Source organism: Nerophis lumbriciformis, linkage group LG28, assembly GCF_033978685.3.
Source record: "Nerophis lumbriciformis linkage group LG28, RoL_Nlum_v2.1, whole genome shotgun sequence".
NCBI lineage: Eukaryota > Metazoa > Chordata > Actinopteri > Syngnathiformes > Syngnathidae > Nerophis > Nerophis lumbriciformis.
The window spans coordinates 6,964,026-6,980,637 of NC_084575.2; the positions used below are offsets into that span (position 1 = coordinate 6,964,026).

General features: G+C 41.4%; 1 non-coding gene and 1 pseudogene across 1 annotated transcript; one reads left to right on the plus strand and one right to left on the minus strand.

The window, feature by feature from the left end:
• Positions 1 to 14,543: 14,543 nt before the first annotated feature.
• Positions 14,544 to 14,652, minus strand: LOC133571169 (5S ribosomal RNA; annotated as a pseudogene).
• Positions 14,653 to 16,009: 1,357 nt separating this feature from the next.
• On the plus strand, positions 16,010 to 16,128 carry LOC133571132 (5S ribosomal RNA). The gene has a single exon (XR_009810290.1). It is a non-coding gene; the product is annotated as a 5S ribosomal RNA (ribosomal RNA).
• Positions 16,129 to 16,612: the final 484 nt, after the last annotated feature.

A 16,612-nucleotide genomic window follows, 5' to 3' on the forward strand; every position in this document is an offset into this window, starting at 1 on the left:
ACTTGTAGCTTAGCTTACTACATTGTCCAGGTAGCTTGCCCATCACTGTCTATTTGGCCTAGCTCACATGTCAATAGTTTGAATACTGCAAACTTCAATACAGTAACACCTCATTTGTTCTGCAGACGTCCAGCGGGTGTCAGCGGGGAGTCATGAAGAGGAGTGGCACACCAGTGTGGGACAGAAGGAGCTACAGGCCCCCTCCCACATTAAAGAGGAGCAGCTTCATGATGAAGATGAAGCTCAGTCCTTACAGCTTCATCACAGTCAAAGTGAGGAGAACAGAGGGGCGGAGCTTGTAAGTCAACACATCACAGAAGCTGATGGAGAGCATTGTGAAGATATCAAGTCAGAACCAGACAGCATCTTTGCTCCACTGTCAGACATGGACCACATGATGTCACACTCTTCTGATCACAGTGACCACATCCGAAAACCTTTGGAGAGTAAAAATGACTCTAAAGGTGATACGAGACATCACACTAACAACAAACACTTTGACTGCTCTGAATGTGGGAAATCATTTAGATGGAAGAGTCATTTTACAGAACACATGAGAACACACACTGGAGAGAAACCTTTTACTTGCTCTGTTTGTGCTAAAAGATTCAACACTAAGAATGAAATGATATTACACATGAGAACACATACTGGAGAGAAACCTTTTACTTGCTCCGTTTGTAAGAAGAGTTTCCCCACAAAGCATTACATGACCAGACACATGAGAACACATCTTGGAGAGAAACCTTTTACTTGCTCCGTTTGTAAGAAGGGTTTCTCCAGAAAGCATCACATGACCAGACACATGAGAACACACACTGGAGAGAAACATTTTGCTTGCTCAGCTTGTGCTAAAAGATTCAACACTAAGACTGAAATGATATTACACATGAGAACACACACAGGTGAGAAACCCTTTACTTGCTCTGTTTGTAAGAAGAGTTTCTCCAGAAAGGAACACATGACCACACACATGAGAACACACACTGGAGAGAAACCTTTTGCTTGCTCAGCTTGTGCTAAAATATTCAACACTAAGAATGAAATTATATTACACATGAGAACACACACAGGTGAGAAACCCTTTACTTGCTCTGTTTGTAAGAAGAGTTTCTCCAGAAAGCAAATGATGACCATACACATGAGAACACACACTGGAGAGAAACCTTTTGCTTGCTCTGTTTGTAAGAAGAGTTTCTCCACAAATACAAACTTGACCACACACATGAGAACACACACTGGAGAGAAACCTTTTACTTGCTCTGTTTGTAAGAACAGTTTCTCCAGAAAAGAACACATGACCATACACATGAGAACACACACTGGAGATAAACATTTTGCTTTCTCAGCTTGTGCTAAAAGATTCTACTCTAAAATGACATGATATTACACATGGGAACACACACAGGTGAAAAACCCTTTACTTGCTATGTTTGTAAGAATAATTTCTCTAGAAAGCAACACATGACCAGACACATGAGAACACACACTGGAGAGAAACCTTTTGCTTGCTCAGCTTGTGCCAAAAGATTCAACACTAAGAATGAAATGATATTACACATGAGAACACACACAGGTGAGAAATCCTTTACTTGCTCCGTTTGTAAGAAGAGTTTCTCCAGAAAGCAAATCATGACCATGCACATGAGAACACACACTGGAGAGAAACCTTTTGCTTGCTCAGCTTGTGCTAAAAGATTCAACACTAAGAATGGCATGATATTACACATGAGAACAAACACTGGAGAGAAACCTTTTACTTGCTCAGTGTTAGTATAATTATGTATATATATTATCACACTAACTTTAGTATCCTTAAAGTCTGTTGCTTTAGTTATTAGTTATTGTGCTTAAGTTAGACTTTTCTATTCGTGCAAGGACAAACACTTCTTGTCTGAGGGGTGGCCTCTTTGTTTTAGCCCGCTAACAGCCAAGGACTTCAAGGACCTCTACGAAGATAAGACGACAGCACGCTGACGAAGCGGAGACAAGGCGAAATCACAAGGCCACCACCACATTCTGTCACGTATTGTGCGTCCTGGACCTGCTTTGCATAATATATGTGACCACTCCTTTTAGAGGCGGCCTCAGTGATGTTGACTGTGGAACTCTTGAATAAATAGAGGGACGCGGGAGCTGAACCTTAGAGCGTATGGCGAGACTGTGACTAAGTGTGCAGCTCCATGGGTTCTCCTCATGAGCTAAATTGAACTCTGTCTCTGCATGATTCCTTGCTTCTTGTCTGATGAATATATGTCATCAGTGTTTGAACCTGACACTCAGCTTGTGCTAAAAGATTCAACACCGTGCGTGACTGCTCGCTGACTGCTCGCTGTTTCGAAAAAGCTAAGTATCGTTCTATTTGTGTGCTTTTAAATTGTTCTGCAGCTTTCTTTATTACTTTCTCAACATATTTAGTAGTACTATTTAACTTGCAAATCACCCGATCTCTGTCTCTCCACCCCTCCCGCAGCTAGCTAGCAGCTAGCTGCTAAGCTAACGAAGCTAGCGCGGAGAAAGGCGTCGCCGGGCGCCGGTCAGAAGGAGTATACTCCTGCACACCGTGACCAGGACTTCTCGGAAGACAGCAGGAACTTCACTCGGTGACAGAAAACACCGTGAGTATGGCTTCCTGCGCGTCTTGCACCTTACTCACGGAGAGGCTGGCTCTGCTAGAGGGCCGTGTCCGCCAGTTAGAGCAGAGTAATCTCGTAACTTTAGATGTTGCGGACACATCTGCTAGCGTTAGCTGTAGCGAGCTAACTAGCCCAGCATGTAGTAGTCCTAAGCGGCCTACAAGCTACGGTGTACCGGTTGAGACGCATAATAGATTTAGCTCTTTAGCTAGTCCTACACCCCAGTCTACCGGGCACCACACCTTAGTCATAGGGGACTCCATCACCCGAAACATAAAGCTTAGCAAACCAGCCACAATTAAGTGCATCCCGGGGGCCCGAGCACCTGACATAGAGGCTAATCTTAGGGAGCTAACTCGCAACAGGCCTAGTAAACACGTACGACAGGCTAATCGCACCACTAGTTATGCGAATATAGTTGTACACGTTGGCTCCAATGACACTAGAATGAGACAGTCAGAGATTACAAAGAGAAACATAGCCAGGACTTGTGATCTCGCTAGAAAGATGTCCAGGCATCGAGTAATTGTCTCTGGCCCCCTGCCTGCGAGAGGCAATGATGAGAGATATAGCAGATTAGTCTCGCTTAACAAGTGGCTGGCTAGCTTCTGTAGACAACAGGGACTAACGTTTATTGATAATTGGCCCTCTTTCTGGGGCAAACCAGGCTTGCTGATGAGGGACGGCCTTCACCCTAACCAGGAAGGCGCCATCATCCTGTCTAAGAATATAGACTACTGTTTAAGTCACATTTGACTAACTACACTAGAGCAAGCCCGGTCACAGGCAATTACAGAGCCTGCTAGTCCGGGTGAGGAGTCAGTTAAGCTAGAACTAGCCAGCGCCAGGCTGGATAATTCCTGTACGCATAGCAATTTTCTTAGAATAACACACAACTCACATAATGTGTTTTCTGTTGTGAATGTGTCCGGGGTAGATATGCATTCTACTGAGGTGGCAAATCATGATGCGTTTAGTCGATCGCAGCATCAAGCAAACAATCTGAAAATTCCCGTCGTATCAATTCCTAGATATGGTCGAAACTATTTAAAGTGCACTACGTATAATAAACGCAACATTATTAATATTTCTACTACGGATAATTTAAACAAAAACTCGTCAAAACAGCCCAATACTTATAATATGGGCTTTTTAAACATAAGATCATTGTCTCCCAAAACGTTATTAGTTAATGAGGTCATTAGAGACAACAATCTTAACGTCATTGGTCTTAGCGAAACCTGGCTCAAACCAGACGAATTTTTTGCGCTAAATGAGGCATCTCCTCCTAACTATACGAATGCGCATATTGCCCGTCCCCTTAAAAGGGGTGGGGGGGTCGCATTAATATACAATGAAAACTTTAACCTTACCCCTAACCTAAATAATAAATACAAATCGTTTGAGGTGCTTACTATGAGGTCTGTCGCACCGCTGCCTCTCGATATGGCTGTTATCTACCGCCCCCCAGGGCCCTACTCGGACTTTATTAATGAATTCTCAGAGTTCGTTGCTGATCTAGTGACGCACGCAGACAATATAATCATAATGGGGGACTTTAATATCCATATGAATACCCCATCGGACCCTCAGTGCGTGGCGCTCCAGACTATAATTGATAGCTGTGGTCTTACACAAATAATAAATGAACCTACGCATCGCAACGGCAATACGATAGATCTAGTGCTGGTCAGGGGTGTCACCACCTCCAAAGTTATGGTACTCCCGTATACTAAAGTAATGTCCGATCATTACCTTATAAAATTCGAAGTTCTGACTCATTGTCAACAAACTAATAATAATAATAACTGCTATAGCAGCCGCAACATTAATGCCGCCACAACGGTGACTCTTGCTGACCTACTGCCTTCGGTAATGGCACCATTCCCAAATTATGTCGGCTCTATTGATAACCTCACTAACAACTTTGACAATGCCCTGCGCAAAACCATTGATAGTATAGCACCGCTAAAACAAAAAAGGGCCCCTAAAAGGCGCACCCCATGGTTTACAGAGGAAACCAGAGCTCATAAATTATCATGTAGAAAGTTGGAACGCAAATGGCGCGCGACCAAGCTTGAGGTTTTCCATCAAGCATGGAGTGATAGTTTAATATCGTATAAACGCATGCTTACCTTAGCTAAAGCTAAATATTACTCAAATCTCATCCGCCTCAACAAAAACGACCCTAAATTTTTGTTTAGTACAGTAGCATCGCTAACCCAACAAGGGACTCCTCCCAATAGCTCCACCCACTCGGCAGATGACTTTATGAATTTCTTTAATAAGAAAATTGAACTCATTAAAAAGGAGATTAAAGACAACGCATCCCAGCTACAACTGGGTTCTATGAACACAGATACAACTGTATCTACGACGGATACTGCAATACAAAATAGTCTCTCTCTTTTTGATGAAATAACATTAGAGGAACTATTACAGCGTGTACGGAGCTTTTTGTATTATTAGGTCCATCAGTGCTAAATATTATAAACTTATCACTTTCCTCTGGCACTGTTCCCCTAGCATTCAAGAAAGCGGTTATTCATCCTCTGCTCAAAAGACCTAACCTTGATCCTGACCTCATGGTAAACTACCGACCGGTGTCCCACCTTCCCTTTATTTCGAAAATCCTCGAAAAAATTGTCGCACAGCAGCTAAATGAACACTTAGTGTCTAACAATCTCTGTGAACCTTTTCAATCCGGTTTCAGGGCAAATCACTCTACGGAGACAGCCCTCGCAAAAATGACTAATGATCTACTGCTGACGATGGATTCTGATGCGTCATCTATGTTGCTGCTTCTTGATCTTAGCGCTGCTTTCGATACCGTCGATCATAATATTTTATTAGAGCGTATCAAAACACGTATTGGTATGTCAGACTTAGCCTTGTCGTGGTTTAACTCTTATCTTACTGACAGGATGCAATGCGTCTCCCATAATAATGTGACCTCTGACTATGTTAAGGTAACGTGCGGAGTTCCTCAGGGTTCGGTTCTTGGCCCTGCACTCTTTAGTATTTACATGCTGCCGCTAGGCGACATCATACGCAAATACGGTGTTAGCTTTCATTGCTATGCTGATGACACCCAACTCTACATGCCCCTAAGGCTGACCAACACGCCGGATTGTAGTCAGCTGGAGGCGTGTCTTAATGAAATTAAACATTGGATGTCCGCTAACTTCTTGCAACTCAACGCCAAGAAAACGGAAATGCTGATTATCGGTCCTGCTAAACACCGACATTTATTTAATAATACCACCTTAACATTTGACAACCAAACAATTACACAAGGCGAATCAGTAAAGAATCTGGGTATTATCTTCGACCCAACTCTCTCGTTTGAATCACAAATTAAGAGTGTTACTAAAACGGCCTTCTTTCATCTCCGTAATATCGCTAAAATTCGTTCTATTTTATCCACTAGCGACGCTGAGATCATTATTCATGCGTTCGTTACGTCTCGTCTCGACTACTGTAACGTATTATTTTCGGGTCTCCCTATGTCTAGCATTAAAAAATTACAGTTGGTACAAAATGCGGCTGCTAGACTTTTGACAAGAACAAGAAAGTTTGATCATATTACGCCTATACTGGCTCACCTGCACTGGCTTCCTGTGCACTTAAGAAGTGACTTTAAGGTTTTACTACTTACGTATAAAATACTACACGGTCTAGCTCCGTCCTATCTTGTCGATTGTATTGTACCATATGTCCCGGCAAGAAATCTGCGTTCAAAGAACTCCGGCTTATTAGTGATTCCCAGAGCCCAAAAAAAGTCTGCGGGCTATAGAGCGTTTTCTATTCGGGCTCCAGTACTATGGAATGCCCTCCCGGTAACAATTAGAGATGCTACCTCAGTAGAAGCATTTAAGTCCCATCTTAAAACTCATTTGTATACTCTAGCCTTTAAATAGCCCCCCTGTTGGACCAGTTGATCTGCCGTTTCTTTTCTTTTCTCCTCTGCTCCCCTTTTCCTTGAGGGGGGGGGGGGCACAGGTCCGGTGGCCATGGATGAAGTGCTGGCTGTCCAGAGTCGGGACCCGGGGTGGACCGCTCGCCTGTGCATCGGCTGGGAACATCTCTACGCTGCTGACCCGTCTCCGCTCGGGATGGTGTCCTGCTGGCCCCACTATGGACTGGACTCTTACTATTATGTTGGATCCACTATGGACTGGACTCTCACAATATTATGTCAGACCCACTCGACATCCATTGCTTTCGGTCTCCCCTAGAGGGGGGGGGTTACCCACATATGCGGTCCTCTCCAAGGTTTCTCATAGTCATTCACATCGACGTCCCACTGGGGTGAGTTTTTCCTTGCCCGTATGTGGGCTTTGTACCGAGGATGTCGTTGTGGCTTGTGCAGCCCTTTGAGACACTTGTGATTTAGGGCTATATAAATAAAGATTGATTGATTGATTGATTGAACACTAAAAAGGAACTTTTATTACACATGAGGACACACATTGGGGAGAAACCTTTTACTTGCTATGTTTGTAAGAAGAGTTTCTCCAGAAAGCAAATCATGACCACACACACGAGAACGCACACTGGAGAGAAACCGTTTAGTTGCACTGTGTGTGATAAGATGTTCAGGTTTAAGTATCAGGCCAGTAGACACAAGTGTGTAACAGTCATAGAAGCTGCAGGGATTTTAAAACACTTAATGGGGAACAATATCACAATTTCAGAAGGGTTAAAACCATTAAAAATCAGTTCCCAGTGGCTAATTTTATTTTTCGAAGTTTTTTTCAAAATTCTACCCATCACGCAATATCCCTAAAAAAAGCTTCAAAGTGCCTGATTTTAACCATCGTTATATACACCCGTCCATTTTCCTGTGACGTCACATAGTGATGCCAACACAAACAAACATGGCGCATAGAACAGCAAGGTATAGCGACATTAGCTCGGATTCAGACTCGGATTTCAGCGGCTTAAGCGATTCAACAGATTACCCATGTATTGAAACGGATGGTTGTAGTGTGGAGGCAGGTAGCGAAAACGAAATTGAAGAAGAAACTGAAGCTATTGAGCCATATCGGTTTGAACCGTATGCAAGCGAAACCGAGGAAAACGACACGACAGCCAGCGACACGGGAGAAAGCGAGGACGAATTCGGCGATGGCCTTCTAACCAACGATTGGTATGTGTTTGTTTGGCATTAAAGGAAACTAACAACTATGAACTAGGTTTACAGCATATGAAATACATTTGGCAACAACATGCACTTTGAGAGTGCAGACAGATCATTTCAGGCGCGCTAAGAACATATATTTTTTCCACGATTTCAGGACTCAGGTTAACCATACCTAAATAGACACAAAATACTGCATTACACAAGACTACCAGAATGTACTCGAATGATTGAAAAAAATAAATGTTTTCAAGCTAAATTATTGGTAAACACAGATTATGTATATTAATGTACGTAAAACCGCAAGTAATGAATAAAGTTTTCATCAATGAATATATTCTGTAGACATACCCTCATATCAGCAGGCCAGGGAAGCTAGGGTGGATATTCTTCTCTTGATCATCTTCGGTGGCATAAGGAACGGTGTGAGCCAAGACATCCAGGGGGTTTAGCTCGCTCGTCTGCGGGAACAAACTGCCGCCATTGCTTGCCGTGCTAGCGAGGTCCTTTGTCCCTGAATTGCTCACACACTCCGGCAGATTCAATGGGGGTCTGGCGGCAGATTTCTTTGACTTTATGGTTGGAAATGCATCTGCTTTGAGTGTCGCAGGATATCCACACATTCTTGCCATCTCTGTCGTAGCATAGCTTTTGTCGGTAAAGTGTGCGGAACAAACGACTGACCATTTTCGTAGGCTTTCCCCACACCCTCGTATTTTGAACAAATTTCGTCCAATTTCTTGCCACTTTGGCATCTTTGGGCCACTGGTGCAACTTGAATCCGTCCCTGTTCGTGTTGTTACACCCTCCGACAACACACCGACGAAAGTGAGAAAATGGCGGATTGCTTCCTGATGTGATGTCACGTTGTGACGTCATCGTTTCGAGAGCGAATAATAGAAAGGCGTTTAATTCGCCAAAATTCACCCATTTAGAGTTCGGAAATCGGTTAAAAAAATATATAGTCTTTTTTTCTGCAACATCAAGGTATATATTGACGCTTACATAGGTCTGGTGATAATGTTCCCCTTTAATATGAATGTATATTTGATGTTGTATGTAGTGCTTCTCATCTTCTAGTCTTATATGTTGTCCTGTAGTTACTTTTTAAGTTGTGTGCATTTATCAAATAATATATATGTAGCTACTATTTTATTCTATTTTTTCATCTTTGAAGAGAGGACATCTTATTATTTTCATTGTTTTTTTCCACACATTTTTTCAATTGCATTTTATTGATGTTATTATCCAATTAAAAGTATGAATGAATAAAATGGTTAACAAAATGTGGACTCTGGTAGATTAGCAGCATTGTTACATCATGGATGTTAACTACTGCAAAACATCAACAAAGAAGAAAAATGCTGAAGTTAGCAACACATCACTGAACTTTAGAGCCATCGTGAGTGGAGTTGCTTGTTTTTATTGCTGCATTTGTACTTATTTCACCTCACATCTTCACTTTTAATCCTAAAGTCTTCTTCACATATATTGTTGTAGGCTTCTAACATTTATGTTTCTGATGTGTGTGTGTAGTCTGTGGAAAGGGTTGTTGTCCCTTGTGGATCCAATTGTTCACTTGCACAGATACATCTTCATCATCATCATCATCATCACTGGCCCAATACTGGACGAAACCTTAGCATTAATGTTTTAATATAAGTGTGACCTCATTATTCCTTGATAATAAGACTAAAAATACAGATTTAAGCACTGTATTAGAGTGCTTTTTGTAGTACTTCAACTCGCCACACTGAGAAGTGGTGGCGATCATGAGCTAGCAGATGCATGTTGCTTGATTGAAACTTGTATTAGTAGATTGCACAGTGAAGTACATATTCCGTACAATTGACCACTAAATGGTAACACCCCAATATGTTTTTCAACTTGTTTAAGTCGGGGATCCACTTAAATCGATTTATGATACAGATATATACTATCATCATAATACAGTCATCACACAAGATAATCATCACAGTATATACATGTAATTATTTACATTATTTACAATCCGGGGTGTGGGATATGGGGGGGGGGGGGGGGGGGGTTACATTTGGTTGGTATCAACACTTCAGAGAAATTGACATTGGAACAGTGTAGGTCTGACTTGGTACATATGTACAGCAAGTATTGGACACAGAGAGAGAGATCAGAAATTATAAGAAAAAGTGACTACATTTGATTATTTACATTTGATTATTTACAATCCGAAGAGGTATGATGAGGAAGGGAGGGTGTTAGTCAAGGGTTGAAGTTGTCTGGAGGTGTTGTTTTATTGTGGTTTTGAAGGAGGATAGAGATGCCCTTTCTTTTACACCTGTTGGGAGTGCATTCCACATTGATGTGGCATAGAAAGAGAATGAGTTAAGACCTTTGTTAGATGGAAATCTGGGTTTAACGTGGTTAGTGGAGCTCCCCCTGGTGTTGTGGTTATGGCGGTCATTTACGTTAAGGAAGTAGTTTGACATGTACTTGGGTATCAGGGAGGTGTAGCGGATTTTATAGACTAGGCTCAGTGCAAGTTGTTTTACTCTGTCCTCCACCCTGAGCCAGCCCACTTTGGAGAAGCGGGTAGGAGTGAGGTGTGATCTGGGGTGGAGGTCTAGAAGTAATCTGACTAGCTTGTTCTGGGATGTTTGGAGTCTAGATTTGAGGGTTTTGGAGGTGCTAGGGTACCAGGAGGTGCATGCGTAATCGAAAAAGGGTTGAACGAGAGTTCCCTCCAGAGTCTTCATGGTGCTTTTGTTGACCAGAGAGGAGATTCTACAGAGAAATCTCGTTCGTTGGTTGACCTTTTTGATTACCTTGGTTGACATTTTATCACAGGAAAGATTAACCTCTAGAATGGAACCTACATAGGTGACCTAATCTTTCCTGGTGATAACAATGTCACCCACTTTTATAGTGAAGTCATTGACTTTCTTAAGGTTGATGTGGGACCCAAACAGGATGGATTCTGTTTTATCCAAGTGTATGGATAGCTTGTTGTCAGCGAGCCAGGTGCAAGTGCTACAGAGTTCAGCACTGAGGATTTTCTCCACCTGTGACTTGTCCTTGTCTGATACCAGCAGGGCCAAGTCATCCGCAAACAAAAACAATTCACAGTCGCATGCTGATGACAAGTCGTTTATGTATACTAGGAACAGTAAAGGCCCCAATATACTGCCTTGGGGGACTCCACAGCTCACTGAGAGGGGGGGGGACACGGTGCCGTTCAACTCAACCACCTGCTCCCTCCCCTCCAAGTAAGATTGCATCCAGCTCGATGAGGTTTTATCAAATCCAATTGCTTTGAGCTTATCCAACAGTATAGCGTGGTCAACGGTGTCAAAGGCCTTCTGAAGGTCCAGCATGACCATGCCCACGTCCACCTCATGTTTGATGTGGTCGGTCAGATAGAGAAGGCATGTGTCAGTGGAGTGGTTAGTTCTGAAGTCAGATAGAGAAGGCATGTGTCAGTGGAGTGGTTAGTTCTGAAGTCAGATAGAGAAGGCATGTGTCAGTGGAGTGGTTAGTTCTGAAGCCGGATTGGAATTTGTACATGAGTTTATTAGTGGCAAGGTAACTATCGACCTGTTCATAAATTATGTTTTCCATTACTTTCGAAATGGAACTGAGAATAGAAACAGGTCAATAGTTGCCAGGTTCCAATTTGCTTCCTTTTTTAAAGAGGGGAGTTACTCTTGCTATCTTAAAATCTTTTGATACTTGGCCTTGTGAAATTGAGAGGTTTATTATGTGCGTGATGATCGGGGCAATAATGGAGGCAGAGTCCCTGAGGAATCTGGAGGGGATATTGTCAAGGCCGGTGGCCTTGTTTGGGTGGAGCACGCTCAATTTTTTAAACACCTCATCAGCTGTGACCATTTCTAATTTGAAATGATTGTTGGATACTCCTAGCTTTCTGTAGAAGGCTTTAATGTGTTCTACACCAAAGCGACCAGAGTGGTGGGACAGCTTGTTGACAAGAGTTGTGGCTATGCTGGTGAAAAAGGCATTAAGTCTGCTTACTATCTCCATTCTGTCTGTAATGAGGGAGTCACCTTCCTTGATGCTGATGTTGGTGAGTCTGGTTTTAAGTTTCTGGCTGCAGCCAGGAAGCTGGATGTTGAGAAATTTCCAGAGCTCACGTGGCTTATTTGTGTTTTCCTTTGTGTGATTGTCTTCCTTTGCTACGGCGGTCAAGTTGCTTTCACGGTGGATATTTGCCTCCGGAGCTCCAGCGGAAGCTCCCCCTCACTGTGCCCACACTGCTCTCTCATGCTGCGGGGAGATTGCAGGAGAGGTGCCGCTCTCAACACTACTTTATGCTTAGGGACCGTCAATAAATTACTATTGTCTTCGAAGATGTATATCTGCTACATCAAAACACTGATTCATCTAAAAGGAGGTCAAATAAATAGTCCTACCTCCTTAATAACGTGCTAACGTGCACGCCCATTGTTTCCTACTTTTATCATTCATATCCAGTGAGTGTGAATGTTGTCTGTCTATCTGTGTTGGCCCTGTGATGAGGTGGCGACTTGTCCAGGGTGTACACCGCCTTCCACCCAATTGTAGCTGAGATAGGCTCCAGCGCCCCCCGCAACCCCGAAGGGAATAAGCGGTAGAAAATGGATGGATGGATATCCAGTTTTATATAATATACACCCTTTTTTTTTAAAATAGGATTTTATAAAAAAAAAAAACATTTGCATATTAAAAATCTTGGTTTCTTTTTAAAAGATTCCTAATTCACTTAAAATACCAAATTCACTTAATATTTTAAGTGCTTTTCTCTAGTGTCATTCATGCCTTTTTGTTTTAAGATTTAAGTTTAATTGGAGGGACAAGCAATAAAAAATGGATGAATGAATGGATTTTATAATACATTTTTGATATTGATAACCATGGTTACTTTTCAACTTCCCGCTACAACTACGAATGTCCAACATAAAACCCAATTAACTCTCAATTGGAGCTAATAAAAAATATATATAGATTGATGATTATCTGTACAATATTTATCATGCACCCCTACTACTAACATAAAGCTGACATGCATGCTTTTTTTTTTAAAGGAGCCATATGTAATAATGTGGCCAGAAATGGTACTGCAATCACAGTCAAAATTCTGTAGTCCCCCTCCTCTCTCCCTGACTGAGGTTGCCAGATACGCAGCCGAATCCAGCTCCATGGACTGGGCTACTCCAAGGAACTTCCAACTTCCACTGCCTCTTACTAAGGGTTGAGGTGCTGGGACCATAAATGCTGAATAGACAAGCATTTTGTCAATAACAAATCTCTAACCAACACATTTTACACAGAATTAGGCTATTTTCAGGAAGAAGTGCAATCATGCCTGCGTACAATATCACAACAAATAGCAACCATATGGTTGTTGTCAGTACTATCAGAAAACCAAGACTAAAACAAACTACAACCAACACTAGCAAAGGTTCTACTGGTGAAAATAAGCAGAGCATGCTTAGCAGTCTAATGTACGCCCAAAACTAAAGAGACATTTTATTAAAGGTGTGTCTATAGGCTACACCAATGAGGAATTATTTGATCATGTGATGTGTCTGTCTCCATACCTTTCACATTGCCATGACAACAGCCGTGCTAATGTTGGAACACATTTCCTCAGCCTATCAGCATGTTGAGAAGGAAATAGGCACTGACACTACACATATCCACATTGGTTTTATTTATGGAAAATATATTTTACCTTGTCAGTTCAAATACACATGGACATACAGGATAACAGGCATATATTTCCCCCGTTAGCTTATATGTGGATGTGTCATTGACCGGGCTAGCATGCTAAGCATTACACTAGGAGCTGAGCACCATCACACTAAGCATTGGTTGCAGGAACATACTAGCTTTGTTAGACAAGATCATAGACTGTATTGGACAATATAGTTGACATACCAAATGTCCATTTCCATTTATTACAAGTAATAAGAAAAGGTAAATGCCTGACTTACCTTTCAAGAAGGAAATTAGCAAGTTTGGCATCAGATGAAAAAATCTTCTCTGCCTTCAATTGTCTCCATCTTTCAAAGGCATCCCTGATACAAATCCTCATTTTGTTCCTGGCTTTGTCATGAATAAGTTGAAAATGGTAACGAGGCCTTTTAGATTGACTAAGGTCTGACATGTTTAGTAACTTTACCAGTGGCAGTAGCCAGACGAAGATGACGGTGTGTAACTGGCAACCTGGATGTGACACACTCACAGACTTTCTAATTGGTCAAACGGTAGAGGGCGGGACATGGAAATGAAAACAATAACAAGATTCCGGGGCTGTAAATCTAATTATGAAGTGAGCATATCCCGGCTGAACTACTGTTATCAGTTATAGAGGTATTGGAAAAGAACATGATTTATTAACGCCTTTTGACATATCAGGGACATTTAATGATCACTTGACATGCAAATTCTACATATGACACCTTATATATTGCTAAATTAACACAACACATCAGTTTAGGTAATCCCTGCATATTTACTGCTCCTGTTGTGTTCTAATTAAATTAAGTAATTAATTCATTCATTTATACAGCACACATTCTCATATTGTGTATTAATTACGATACATTGTTATATTGTTATATTGCAGTAACAGCCAAACTGGTGTTGAACATATTGACGGACTATCCGTGACTGGTGAATTTATAAAATGACATGTCTTTTTGTAAAACTGAAAGTGAAATAAAAACCATTGTTTTTTATTTTTGCAAGAAGTGAGAAACAGCGCCCTCTGGCGTGAGTGTAAAAGCTTACAGCACCTGGTATTCCCAGGCGGTCTCCCATCCAAGTACTAACCAGGCCCGACCCTGCTTAGCTTCCGAGATCGGGCGTGTTCAGGGTAGTATGGCCGTAAGCCGAAAGACGAGGTAAAAACAACCTTTTTAAATAGAACTCTAATAGACGGGATGGGAGACAATTCTTATTTATCTTAGAGCCTGGCGCGCATGCGTACACTAATGTGCTTTTTCTGGCTGTGTGAGGTGCAGCTCTCCATCCATTGTCTCTTTTGGGGTGGCAGGGGGTGCTGGAGCCTATCCCAGCTGCATTCAGATGCCACCTCATCACAGCTCTCAACACTACTTTATGCTTAGGGACCGTCAATAAATCACTATTGTCTTGAAAAATGTATATCTGCTACATCAAAACACTGATTCATCTAAAAGAAGGTAAATAATTAGTCATACCTCCTTATTGTGCATGCCCATTATTTCATAATTCTAACATATATATCCATGTTTAATATAAAAAATAAGGATATTTTCCCAATAGTCTCAATGTCATACAATTTAGTAACCTAATTCCACTTATTAGTCGTGCTAACCTTTTAGTGTAACGCACAACCTTTTATTCTGAAATAGGGTTTTATTTAAAAAAAGAGTGTTTTAATAAAGATCATGTGCATGATATGTCTTATACAGATAATTATCAACATTTTTATTAGCTCCAAATGAGAGTCAAGTTGGTTTTATGTTGGATAGTCGTAGTTGTTGCGGGAGCTAAAAATGAAACCATGGTTTTCAGTATTACAAATTTATATAAAATCCAATTAAACTTACATTTTAAAACAAAAAGGTGTGAAACACATTAGAGAAAACACTTCAAATATCAAGTGAATTTGGGATTTTAGGTCATATGACCAGGAATCTATTAAAAAGAAACATTTATTTTTAATATCAAAATGTTTTTGATCCTATTTTAAAATAAAATGTTAGCACGACTAATATAAAGTGGAATTTGGTTACTAAGTTGCATGATGACATGGAGACTTTTAAAACAAATAATTATTGTTTACATTAAAAACATATTTAAATTATAAAATCAGGAACGATATTAAAAATGTAGGACTATTTATTTGACCTCCTTTTAGATGAATCAGTGTTTTGATGTAGCAGATATACATCTTCGAAGACAATAGTAATTTATTGACGGTCCCTAAGCATAAAGTAGTGTTGAGAGCGGCACCTCTCCTGCAATCTCCCCGCAGCATGAGAGAGCAGTGTGGGCACAGTGAGGGGGAGCTTCCGCTGGAGCTCCGGAGGCAAATATCCACCGTGAAAGCAACTTGACCGCCGTAGCAAAGGAAGACAATCACACAGACAGAAAAAGCACATTAGTGTACGCATGCGCGCCAGGCTCTTAGATAAATAACAATTGTCTCCCATCCCGTCTGTAAGAGTTCCATTTAAAAAGGTTGTTTTTACCTCGTCTTTCGGCTTACGGCCATACTACCCTGAACACGCCCGATCTCGTCCGATCTCGGAAGCTAAGCAGGGTCGGGCCTGGTTAGTACTTGGATGGGAGACCGCCTGGGAATACCAGGTGCTGTAAGCTTTTACACTCACGCCAGAGGGCGCTACAAAGTGCTGAGACTACAGCTGTTGTGATTCATGTATTGCTTTAATTGCAACTATTCCAAAATAAGGGAATATATTCGGTTATTATAATACAATTCCACTTAATATTTACAACTACAGTTGAAAGTACAAACCTTTACAACAGGATTTCAAACACAAATACCAACTAGAGCAATATTTAGATTGATTTAAAAATAATGGTGTGGTCTTTTGCAGTCAGTCAACCTCGCCCACGCCTCCTACCACTCCGTCCTGCATGAAGCTGAGGAGCCACGACTCGTCTCGCTCTGATCAGGCAACTTATGATTTAAAGGGGTCATATAAGCTACTGTTTATTTACCAAAATAAGTTGTATGTCTTTGTTTTTGAAAATGCAAAAGTTTATTTTTATTTTCACCGGAGGTGGGGGGGAAGAGCTGGTTACTTGTTTCTCTCGCGAGATCTGGAATAGAGCTGGTTAA